This window comes from Telmatherina bonti (assembly GCF_933228915.1).
Source record: "Telmatherina bonti genome assembly, chromosome: 21".
Taxonomy (NCBI): Eukaryota; Metazoa; Chordata; class Actinopteri; order Atheriniformes; family Telmatherinidae; genus Telmatherina; species Telmatherina bonti.
In genome coordinates, this window is record NC_136630.1 from 27505836 (window position 1) to 27520929 (window position 15094).

Sequence of the window (15094 nt, forward strand, 5' to 3'; positions counted from 1 at the left end):
TTTTCCACAGTGTGCTGCATGCTGGTTAAATCCTCTCTGCATTTAAAAGCCGCTTTTATTAAAAACGAGGAGTTTGGTGCCTCTTCAGTTATTTTTCTTTTCAGTTAGCATGTGGATTTACTGGCTCCTGTAACAGAATCGTCTGGACTTCTTTTTGCTGGAAGATGCTTTTCTTTTTAAATAGATGTTTTACCTCTTTTACAGCGCAACCCATCACACTCGTTCTTTTTGTTTTTGCCTCCTTTGTCTGCATTTGGATCTGCTTTTAAAGCAAATGTCACAGATACGTCTGCATGCAGCCAGAAGTAAATCATTAAATGGCCGAAGCTACAGTCTGCTGATGCAAATCAGGATGTCTCTCTTTGGTAAACTCACCAGCCATCGTTGGAAATAACGTTATCCCACGGTTTCCACCCGCCTGATGTATTTGTACATGCCCTTGTTAACCAGTAGAAGGTAACCAATCACCAAACCTTATCCCCCGGGACGTCACAAGGATTTCCAAGTAGAAAAAACTCTCTAAAACGACGCGTTTTTCGTCGCCATGGAAACCGAACGGAGAGAGTGCTGGAACTCAAACTCAAACTCAAACATGCGTTTAGGTGATAAAAAAAACAGTGCCGTTCACATGTCTGATGAGGATTCAACACTGTAACACTGTAGAAAGCTCAGAAAACTCCAAATACCACAATAGCACCCCTTTAAGTTATTATTGATAAAAGGGTTTTGGACAAGATATGTGTTTTTCCAAAACCCTTTTCAAACTTCAAAAGCTTCTTTTCTATATTTATTGTCACACATATTTACTTTGTTTCAAAAACAAATTGTAGCTTGAAATAAATAACAAAACGAAAGCAATTCCTGCCATTGAAGATCGAGAAACTTTGTTCCTAAACTGTTGGACTAATTCCTCGTGCAGTTTTTACCTCACCACATCTAAGCTTTTTGAATGGCTGAACCATGCAAGGATGCATCTTTTATACCCAATAATGACACCCACCTCTTACTAATGAGCTTGTTCACCTGTGCATGAATCCCAACAGGTGTTCTTTTCTTTTTTTCTTTTTTTTTATCAGTTTGAACACTAAATATCTTGTGATAGTGTATTCAACTGAATATAGGTTAAAAAGGATTTGCAAACCATTGATTCCTTTTTTCATTACATTTTTACGAAATGTTCCAACATCACTGGCCTTGAGTTTGTTCATAATAAGTTAGTTTTAAGCAAACTGTTAAATGTTTATGTTTGCATCAATGTAGCAGCTCTGCTGTGACTCAGACTGCCCGAGAAGTGAAGATGAGTGGCGCTGAAGACGGATAAAGCACCTCAACCTGCAGGTCGGAGTTCACACAGACACATCTGGATGAGATGAGGTTAGAGAAAGAAGCCTGCTGCTTTTCCAAGTCCCAAAAACATTCCTCACATATCCTTGTGCTCCAGCTGAGGAATGGCCCTGCTGCAGCAGCGTGACAGTGATAAATAGGAGTGTTCAGGTTCCTCATAGCGAAGCCTCTAACAGCTTAGAGCAGCGTTGCAGCGCAGCCACTTTAAAGGGCCTTCCTTCTGAGTTTTTAGTGCGTCTCTGGTAGGTTTGTGGTTCTTTCTGCCTCATTAGAACCCAGAACAAAGCTTACTGGTAAAAGCTTCAGTTAAATAGTTAGATAATGCGGAACATAATCTTATGAAAGGAAGAGAAGTAAATAGTCGGCATGGTGAACCAGGTTCACCAGAAAGTAGAGACAAAATGTCCCAGAAACACTTCCATGAAGTTTTTTCTTTGGTATTTGAGATAAATTCACAGTCATTACACAACTTTATACAATCATTACTCCAGTTTATACAATCATTACTCCAGTTTATACAATCATTACACCAGTTTATACAATCATTACACCAGTTTATACAATCATTACACCAGTTTATACAATCATTATACCAGTTTATGCAATCACTACACCAGTTTATACAATCATTACACCAGTTTATACAATCATTATACCAGTTTATGCAATCACTACACCAGTTTATACAATCATTACCCCAGTTTATACAATCACTACACCAGTTTATACAATCATTACTCCAGTTTATACAATCATTACACCAGTTTATACAATCACTACACCAGTTTATACAATCATTACACCAGTTTATACAATCACTACACCAGTTTATGCAATCTCTACACCAGTTTATACAATCATTACTCCAGTTTATACAATCATTACACCAGTTTATACAATCACTACACCAGTTTATACAATCATTACACCAGTTTATACAATCACTACACCAGTTTATGCAATCACTACACCAGTTTATACAATCATTACCCCAGTTTATACAATCACTACACCAGTTTATACAATCATTACTCCAGTTTATACAATCATTACACCAGTTTATACAATCACTACACCAGTTTATACAATCATTACTCCAGTTTATGCAATCACTACACCAGTTTATACAATCATTACACCAGTTTATACAATTACTACACCAGTTTATGCAATCACTACACCAGTTTATACAATCATTACTCCAGTTTATACAATCATTACACCAGTTTATACAATCACTACACCAGTTTATACAATCATTACACCAGTTTATACAATCACTACACCAGTTTATACAATCATTACTCCAGTTTATACAATCATTACTCCAGTTTATGCAATCACTACACCAGTTTATACAATCATTACACCAGTTTATACAATCATTACTCCAGTTTATACAATCATTACTCCAGTTTATACAATCATTACACCAGTTTATACAATCATTACTCCAGTTTATACAATCATTACTCCGGTTTATACAATCATTACTCCGGTTTATACAATCATTACTCCAGTTCATACAATCATTACTCCAGTTTATACAATCATTACACCAGTTTATACAATCACTACACCAGTTTATAAAATCATTACTCCAGTTTATACAATCATTACACCAGTTTATACAATCATTACACCAGTTTATGCAATCACTACACCAGTTTATACAATCATTACTCCAGTTTATACAATCATTACTCCAGTTTATACAATCATTACACCAGTTTATGCAATCACTACACCAGTTTATACAATCATTACTCCAGTTTATACAATCATTACTCCGGTTTATACAATCGTTACTCCGGTTTATACAATCATTACTCCAGTTTATACAATCATTACACCAGTTTATACAATCACTACACCAGTTTATAAAATCATTACTCCAGTTTATACAATCATTACACCAGTTTATACAATCATTACACCAGTTTATGCAATCATTACTCCAGTTTATACAATCATTACACCAGTTTATACAATCACTACACCAGTTTATACAATCATTACACCAGTTTATACAATCACTACACCAGTTTATGCAATCACTACACCAGTTTATACAATCATTACTCCAGTTTATACAATCATTACACCAGTTTATACAATCATTACACCAGTTTATGCAATCACTACACCAGTTTATACAATCATTACTCCAGTTTATACAATCATTACTCCAGTTTATACAATCATTACACCAGTTTATGCAATCACTACACCAATTTATACAATCATTACTCCAGTTTATACAATCATTACTCCAGTTTATACAATCACTACACCAGTTTATACAATCATTACACCAGTTTATACAATCACTACACCAGTTTATACAATCATTACTCCAGTTTATACAATCATTACACCAGTTTATACAATCACTACACCAGTTTATACAATCATTACACCAGTTTATACAATCACTACACCAGTTTATGCAATCACTACACCAGTTTATACAATCATTACTCCAGTTTATACAATCATTACACCAGTTTATACAATCATTACACCAGTTTATGCAATCACTACACCAGTTTATACAATCATTACTCCAGTTTATACAATCATTACTCCAGTTTATACAATCATTACACCAGTTTATACAATCATTACTCCAGTTTATACAATCATTACTCCAGTTTATACAATCATTACTCCAGTTTATACAATCATTACACCAGTTTATACAATCATTACTCCAGTTTATACAATCATTACACCAGTTTATACAATCACTACACCAGTTTATACAATCATTACACCAGTTTATACAATCACTACACCAGTTTATACAATCATTACACCAGTTTATACAATCACTACACCAGTTTATACAATCATTACTCCAGTTTATACAATCATTACTCCAGTTTATGCAATCACTACACCAGTTTATGCAATCATTACACCAGTTTATACAATCATTACTCCAGTTTATACAATCTTTACTCCAGTTTATACAATCATTACACCAGTTTATACAATCATTACTCCAGTTTATACAATCATTACTCCAGTTTATACAATCATTACTCTGGTTTATACAATCATTACTCCAGTTTATACAATCATTACTCCAGTTTATACAATCATTACACCAGTTTATACAATCACTACACCAGTTTATAAAATCATTACTCCAGTTTATACAATCATTACACCAGTTTATACAATCATTACACCAGTTTATGCAATCACTACACCACTTTATACAATCATTACTCCAGTTTATACAATCATTACTCCAGTTTATACAATCATTACACCAGTTTATGCAATCACTACACCAGTTTATACAATCATTACTCCAGTTTATACAATCATTACTCCGGTTTATACAATCATTACTCCGGTTTATACAATCATTACTCCAGTTTATACAATCATTACACCAGTTTATACAATCACTACACAAGTTTATAAAATCATTACTCCAGTTTATACAATCATTACACCAGTTTATACAATCATTACACCAGTTTATGCAATCATTACTCCAGTTTATACAATCATTACACCAGTTTATACAATCACTACACCAGTTTATACAATCATTACACCAGTTTATACAATCACTACACCAGTTTATGCAATCACTACACCAGTTTATACAATCATTACTCCAGTTTATACAATCATTACACCAGTTTATACAATCATTACACCAGTTTATGCAATCACTACACCAGTTTATACAATCATTACTCCAGTTTATACAATCATTACTCCAGCTTATACAATCATTACACCAGTTTATGCAATCACTACACCAGTTTATACAATCATTACTCCAGTTTATACAATCATTACTCCAGTTTATACAATCACTACACCAGTTTATACAATCATTACACCAGTTTATACAATCATTACTCCAGTTTATACAATCATTACTCCAGTTTATACAATCATTACACCAGTTTATACAATCATTACTCCAGTTTATACAATCATTACTCCAGTTTATACAATCATTACACCAGTTTATACAATCATTATAGCAGTTTATACAATCATTACACCAGTTTATACAACCATTACTCCAGTTTATACAATCACTACACCAGTTTATACAATCACGACACCAGTTTATACAATCATTACTCCAGTTTATACAATCATTACTCCAGTTTATACAATCATTACTCCAGTTTATACAATCATTACACCAGTTTATACAATCATTACACCAGTTTATACAATCATTACTCCAGTTTATACAATCATTACTCCAGTTTATACAATCATTACTCCAGTTTATACAATCATTACACCAGTTTATACAATCATTACTCCGGTTTATACAATCATTACTCCAGTTTATACAATCATTACTCCAGTTTATACAATCATTACTCCAGTTTATGCAATCACTACACCAGTTTATACAATCATTACACCAGTTTATACAATCATTACACCAGTTTATGCAATCATTACTCCAGTTTATACAATTACTACACCAGTTTATACAATCATTACTCCAGTTTATACAATCATTACACCAGTTTATACAATCACTACACCAGTTTATACAATCATTACACCAGTTTATACAATCACTACACCAGTTTATGCAATCACTACACCAGTTTATACAATCATTACTCCAGTTTATACAATCATTACACCAGTTTATGCAATCACTACACCAGTTTATACAATCATTACTCCAGTTTATACAATCATTACTCCAGTTTATACAATCATTACACCAGTTTATGCAATCACTACACCAGTTTATACAATCATTACTCCAGTTTATAAAATCATTACTCCGGTTTATACAATCATTACTCCGGTTTATACAATCATTACTCCAGTTTATACAATCATTACACCAGTTTATACAATCACTACACCAGTTTATAAAATCATTACTCCAGTTTATACAATCATTACACCAGTTTATACAATCATTACACCAGTTTATGCAATCATTACTCCAGTTTATACAATCATTACACCAGTTTATACAATCACTACACCAGTTTATACAATCATTACACCAGTTTATACAATCACTACACCAGTTTATGCAATCACTACACCAGTTTATACAATCATTACTCCAGTTTATACAATCATTACACCAGTTTATACAATCATTACACCAGTTTATGCAATCACTACACCAGTTTATACAATCATTACTCCAGTTTATACAATCATTACTCCAGTTTATACAATCATTACACCAGTTTATGCAATCACTACACCAATTTATACAATCATTACTCCAGTTTATACAATCATTACTCCAGTTTATACAATCACTACACCAGTTTATACAATCATTACACCAGTTTATACATTCACTACACCAGTTTATACAATCATTACTCCAGTTTATAAAATCATTACTCCGGTTTATACAATCATTACTCCGGTTTATACAATCATTACTCCAGTTTATACAATCATTACACCAGTTTATACAATCACTACACCAGTTTATAAAATCATTACTCCAGTTTATACAATCATTACACCAGTTTATACAATCATTACACCAGTTTATGCAATCATTACTCCAGTTTATACAATCATTACACCAGTTTATACAATCACTACACCAGTTTATACAATCATTACACCAGTTTATACAATCACTACACCAGTTTATGCAATCACTACACCAGTTTATACAATCATTACTCCAGTTTATACAATCATTACACCAGTTTATACAATCATTACACCAGTTTATGCAATCACTACACCAGTTTATACAATCATTACTCCAGTTTATACAATCATTACTCCAGTTTATACAATCATTACACCAGTTTATGCAATCACTACACCAATTTATACAATCATTACTCCAGTTTATACAATCATTACTCCAGTTTATACAATCACTACACCAGTTTATACAATCATTACACCAGTTTATACATTCACTACACCAGTTTATACAATCATTACTCCAGTTTATACAATCATTACACCAGTTTATACAATCACTACACCAGTTTATACAATCATTACACCAGTTTATACAATCACTACACCAGTTTATGCAATCACTACACCAGTTTATACAATCATTACTCCAGTTTATACAATCATTACACCAGTTTATACAATCATTACACCAGTTTATGCAATCATTACTCCAGTTTATACAATCATTACTCCAGTTTATACAATCATTACACCAGTTTATACAATCATTACTCCAGTTTATACAATCATTACACCAGTTTATACAATCACTACACCAGTTTATACAATCATTACACCAGTTTATACAATCACTACACCAGTTTATACAATCATTACACCAGTTTATACAATCACTACACCAGTTTATACAATCATTACTCCAGTTTATACAATCATTACTCCAGTTTATGCAATCACTACACCAGTTTATGCAATCATTACACCAGTTTATACAATCATTACTCCAGTTTATACAATCTTTACTCCAGTTTATACAATCATTACACCAGTTTATACAATCATTACTCCAGTTTATACAATCATTACTCCAGTTTATACAATCATTACTCTGGTTTATACAATCATTACTCCAGTTTATACAATCATTACTCCAGTTTATACAATCATTACACCAGTTTATACAATCACTACACCAGTTTATAAAATCATTACTCCAGTTTATACAATCATTACACCAGTTTATACAATCATTACACCAGTTTATGCAATCACTACACCAGTTTATACAATCATTACTCCAGTTTATACAATCATTACTCCAGTTTATACAATCATTACACCAGTTTATGCAATCACTACACCAGTTTATACAATCATTACTCCAGTTTATACAATCATTACTCCGGTTTATACAATCATTACTCCGGTTTATACAATCATTACTCCAGTTTATACAATCATTACTCCAGTTTATACAATCATTACACCAGTTTATACAATCACTACACCAGTTTATAAAATCATTACTCCAGTTTATACAATCATTACACCAGTTTATACAATCATTACACCAGTTTATGCAATCATTACTCCAGTTTATACAATCATTACACCAGTTTATACAATAACTACACCAGTTTATACAATCATTACACCAGTTTATACAATCACTACACCAGTTTATGCAATCACTACACCAGTTTATACAATCATTACTCCAGTTTATACAATCATTACACCAGTTTATACAATCATTACACCAGTTTATGCAATCACTACACCAGTTTATACAATCATTACTCCAGTTTATACAATCATTACTCCAGCTTATACAATCATTACACCAGTTTATGCAATCACTACACCAGTTTATACAATCATTACTCCAGTTTATACAATCATTACTCCAGTTTATACAATCACTACACCAGTTTATACAATCATTACACCAGTTTATACAATCATTTCACCAGTTTATACAATCATTACTCCAGTTTATACAATCATTACTCCAGTTTATACAATCATTACTCTGGTTTATACAATCATTACTCCAGTTTATACAATCATTACTCCAGTTTATACAATCATTACACCAGTTTATACAATCACTACACCAGTTTATAAAATCATTACTCCAGTTTATACAATCATTACACCAGTTTATACAATCACTACACCAGTTTATAAAATCATTACTCCAGTTTATACAATCATTACACCAGTTTATACAATCATTACACCAGTTTATGCAATCATTACTCCAGTTTATACAATCATTACACCAGTTTATACAATCACTACAACAGTTTATACAATCATTACACCAGTTTATACAATCACAACACCAGTTTATGCAATCACTACACCAGTTTATACAATCATTACTCCAGTTTATACAATCATTACACCAGTTTATACAATCATTACACCAGTTTATGCAATCACTACACCAGTTTATACAATCATTACTCCAGTTTATACAATCATTACTCCAGCTTATACAATCATTACACCAGTTTATGCAATCACTACACCAGTTTATACAATCATTACTCCAGTTTATACAATCATTACTCCAGTTTATACAATCACTACACCAGTTTATACAATCATTACACCAGTTTATACAATCATTACTCCAGTTTATACAATCATTACTCCAGTTTATACAATCATTACACCAGTTTATACAATCATTACTCCAGTTCATACAATCATTACTCCAGTTTATACAATCATTACACCAGTTTATACAATCATTATAGCAGTTTATACAATCATTACACCAGTTTATACAATCATTACTCCAGTTTATACAATCACTACACCAGTTTATACAATCACTACACCAGTTTATACAATCATTACTCCAGTTTATACAATCATTACTCCAGTTCATACAATCATTACTCCAGTTTATACAATCATTACACCAGTTTATACAATCATTACTCCAGTTTATACAATCATTACTCCAGTTTATACAATCATTACTCCAGTTTATACAATCATTACACCAGTTTATACAATCATTACTCCGGTTTATACAATCATTACTCCAGTTTATACAATCATTACTCCAGTTTATACAATCATTACTCCAGTTTATACAATCACTACACCAGTTTATACAATCATTACACCAGTTTATACAATCATTACACCAGTTTATGCAATCATTACTCCAGTTTATACAATTACTACACCAGTTTATACAATCATTACTCCAGTTTATACAATCATTACTCCAGTTTATACAATCATTACACCAGTTTATGCAATCACTACACCAGTTTATACAATCATTACTCCAGTTTATACAATCATTACTCCAGTTTATACAATCACTACACCAGTTTATACAATCATTACTCCAGTTTATACAATCATTACTCCAGTTTATACAATCATTACTCCAGTGTATACAATCATTACACCAGTTTATACAATCATTATAGCAGTTTATACAATCATTACACTAGTTTATACAATCATTACTCCAGTTTATACAATCATTACACCAGTTTATACAATCATTACACCAGTTTATACAATCACTACAGCAGTTTATACAATCATTACTCCAGTTTATACAATCATTACTCCAGTTTATGCAATCACTACACCAGTTTATACAATCATTACACCAGTTTATACAATCATTACTCCAGTTTATACAATCATTACTCCAGTTTATACAATCATTACACCAGTTTATACAATCATTACTCCAGTTTATACAATCATTACTCCGGTTTGTACAATCATTACTCCGGTTTATACAATCATTACTCCAGTTTATACAATCATTACTCCACTTTATACAATCATTACACCAGTTTATAAAATCATTACTCCAGTTTATACAATCATTACACCAGTTTATACAATCATTACACCAGTTTATGCAATCACTACACCAGTTTATACAATCATTACTCCAGTTTATACAATCATTACTCCAGTTTATACAATCATTACACCAGTTTATACAATCACTACACCAGTTTATACAATCATTACTCCAGTTTATACAATCATTACTCCGGTTTATACAATCATTACTCCGGTTTATACAATCATTACTCCAGTTTATACAATCATTACTCCAGTTTATACAATCATTACACCAGTTTATACAATCACTACACCAGTTTATAAAATCATTACTCCAGTTTATACAATCATTACACCAGTTTATACAATCATTACTCCAGTTTATACAATCATTACTCCAGTTTATACAATCATTACACCAGTTTATACAATCACTACACCAGTTTATACAATCATTATAGCAGTTTATACAATCATTACACCAGTTTATACAATCATTACTCCAGTTTATACAATCACTACACCAGTTTATACAATCATTACTCCAGTTTATACAATCATTACTCCAGTTTATACAATCATTACACCAGTTTATACAATCATTACTCCAGTTTATACAATCATTACACCAGTTTATACAATCACTACACCAGTTTATACAATCATTACACCAGTTTATACAATCACTACACCAGTTTATGCAATCACTACACCAGTTTATACAATCATTACTCCAGTTTATACAATCATTACTCCAGTTTATACAATCATTACACCAGTTTATACAATCATTACACCAGTTTATACAATCATTACTCCAGTTTATACAATCATTACACCAGTTTATACAATCACTACACCAGTTTATACAATCATTACACCAGTTTATACAATCACTACACCAGTTTATGCAATCACTACACCAGTTTATACAATCATTACTCCAGTTTATACAATCATTACACCAGTTTATACAATCATTACACCAGTTTATGCAATCACTACACCAGTTTATACAATCATTACTCCAGTTTATACAATCATTACTCCAGTTTATACAATCATTACACCAGTTTATGCAATCACTACACCAGTTTATACAATCATTACTCCAGTTTATAAAATCATTACTCCAGTTTATACAATCACTACACCAGTTTATACAATCATTACACCAGTTTATACAATCATTACTCCAGTTTATACAATCATTACTCCAGTTTTTACAATCATTACTCCAGTTTATACAATCATTACACCAGTTTATGCAATCACTACACCAGTTTATACAATCATTACTCCAGTTTATACAATCATTACTCCAGTTTATACAATCACTACACCAGTTTATACAATCATTACTCCGGTTTATACAATCATTACTCCAGTTTATACAATCATTACTCCAGTTTATACAATCATTACTCCAGTGTATACAATCATTACACCAGTTTATACAATCATTACTCCAGTTTATACAATCACTACACCAGTTTATACAATCATTACACCAGTTTATACAATCATTACTCCAGTTTATACAATCATTACTCCAGTTTATACAATCATTACACCAGTTTATACAATCATTACTCCAGTTTATACAATCATTACTCCAGTTTATACAATCATTACACCAGTTTATACAATCATTACACCAGTTTATACAATCATTACTCCAGTTTATACAATCATTACTCCAGTTTATACAATCATTACTCCAGTTTATACAATCATTACACCAGTTTATACAATCATTACTCCGGTTTATACAATCATTACTCCAGTTTATACAATCATTACTCCAGTTTATACAATCATTACACCAGTTTATACAATAATTACTCCGGTTTATTCAATCACTACACCAGTTTATACAATCATTACACCAGTTTATACAATCACTACACCAGTTTATACAATCATTACTCCGGTTTATTCAATCACTACACCAGTTTATACAATTACTACACCAGTTTATACAATCATTACACCAGTTTATACAATCATTACTCCAGTTTATTTCTTTGAACGGTTTTAAGTCCAGAGTGAGAGATTTTGAGATGTCCTCTTTTATCTGAAATTGCTTTTAATTATTTGTTCTGTTTAAGTAGTAACATTGCATTGCACCCATGCCTCCAAAGTTTCTGAATCCATAGTTGATATTTAGCACAATGCATGATCTAAAACATGGCTACTCATTCCAGACCTACCAGGGTTGCAGTCATCTAGGTTTTTAATTTTTCCCTGCTCCAACACACCTGACTTACATTCACATCATTGTGCAGAACCTCATCAGCTAGTGGATCCACTTAACCTTAACTGCCGGCGCGTTCATTCGCTTGATTTTTGCAAGCGCTCGACAGCTGCTACGTTGAAATACAGTAACACCTTTAAAATTGCCTGTAACTCTTGCTACCTCTTGGCCAGGACCCCCTTGAGAAAGAGGTTCCTAACCTCAAGTGGACTTCCCTGATGAAATACAGGTTAAATAAAATAAATAGAAAAATAAATAAATAAATAAAACATAAAGCACTTACCACATGAGAAAGACCAAAATATAAAAACATATAAAAACATGAACAGCATCACAGAATTGGACCGATGAAGTAGCATGACATGCATTACCAGTCTGACAGCATCTGGGAAGAAGCCAGGTGGTCCTGCACAGCCTCCCGTCAGAGGGGGGAGAAGAGTCCGTGTACACTGTGGGTGGAATCACAAGCTGCATTTCCAGTACATATTTTTAAGTTTGTGATTTGCAGGTGTTTGGACAGTGTTTAGCGCATAAGCCTCAGTTCTCCTAAAATCTCGTCTCTTATCACCCCTGGTCTGATGGATTCTCAGTACAAGTCCTGGTTGTTGTGGTCAAACCAGAGGCTGAGAAAGCAGCTGGAGACAAGCAGTGGACACCGCAGGTGAGAGGGCTTGACTCTGCAAATCAGGTATTGGTATCTTGTATGGGAATGATCCAACAGGAGGCTCCGACCTGTTAGATTAGTTTAATCCAGGTTTAGTTAGTTAAAAATCTTTTATTTTTGCCAGGCAGTGTGTAAAGACGCAGTTCTGTAATGAAATTATCGTTCTTCTTAGAGCCCAGTGACAGGGAGACACCGAACATGGCGGCATCTCAGATTTATTAGATGTTGGAGGAACCATCATTCAGCATCTCTAACTGAAGCCACCTTCCCACAGGGACTCTGTTCTGACTTACTGAGTGAAACTATTGATGGAGTTAAAGAGGATGAGTGATTTAGTTGGGAACCCAAGTTGTTTATTAAAAAAGAACTCCATACAACATTTAAATAACATTGGATATGATTTCATAATTTATCATCTGATTTTTTTGTTAAAAAATCATTATGCATTTCATTTTATCTTACATTTTTAATGTGTTTATATAACTGTGCAGTTAAATAAAGTTATTTTGCTTTAGAAAGAGATTTAAACAAACAAACAGCGGGTTTTATTGGACTTAGACAAGCTCCCACAAAGGGCCACTGGTTTATGCATGCACACTCCTGCAGGAAGCCACATGTCTACAGCCTGATAAACATATTTCATGCATTCTAGCATACATGTTGCGGTGCAGCATGTTCAGTTTGGATCTACACAGAGCTCTGTCGTAATGGATTCTGTCTGTTTTTTTATGATATAATAAAGATCTGCGTCATTGGCTGAGAAAACCATCCAGTTTTTTAGTATGAACATCATTGAACGGTACATTTACTACAAGCACAGGTAGCCAAAATGCTGAGAAATACAGCAACGACACAATAAAACTATCAGTAAGAACAAACGATGTCAGACCAGAATAAAAAAAATTAAAAAACTCAATTTCAACTATGTTAAAAAGCCAGTTTGAAGAAGAAAACCAGAAACAGACTGAGCAGCTCTCATGTGGAGCAGCAAACGAAGCAGCAGCAGCTGAGTAAGCTCTGTGACCTGGAGAGGAGCTTGGTAGGACCTCAGAGCCCTGATGGGAGCATGCTGGCGACAAGTGGAAGAAAACCAGACTGTTTAAGCAACAAGTTATAACATTTTGTTCTGAGGCGTAAAACCAACAGGAAGCCAGTGCAAAGTAGCGAGCACAGATGTGACCACATCATCTCCTCTCTGCAACCAAGCAGCTGCATCTAGTCGGTGCAGAGATGAACGATCAGGGCCATCGTGGAGCTGCAGTGATCTAACATGGATGACTTTTTCCAGGTCTTTGTCAGGTAGAGCTTTGACTGGGGACCAACAGGGACATTGGACATGCAGAGATAAGTGGTAGACTGTTGTCTCAGAACATTTAACTCATCCACCCCCTCTCCTTTTATATTGCAGAAAACATGCTTAATTGTAACTGTTCACTCCTAAAGTGTGTTTAATTTGATGATTTGTTTATTAATCTCCGTGAGACAATATATTTACAACAGATATCCTGGGAGGTCTTTGAAATAATAAGCTCATTTAAACCTCCAGGTGGCTTCGGGGGTCT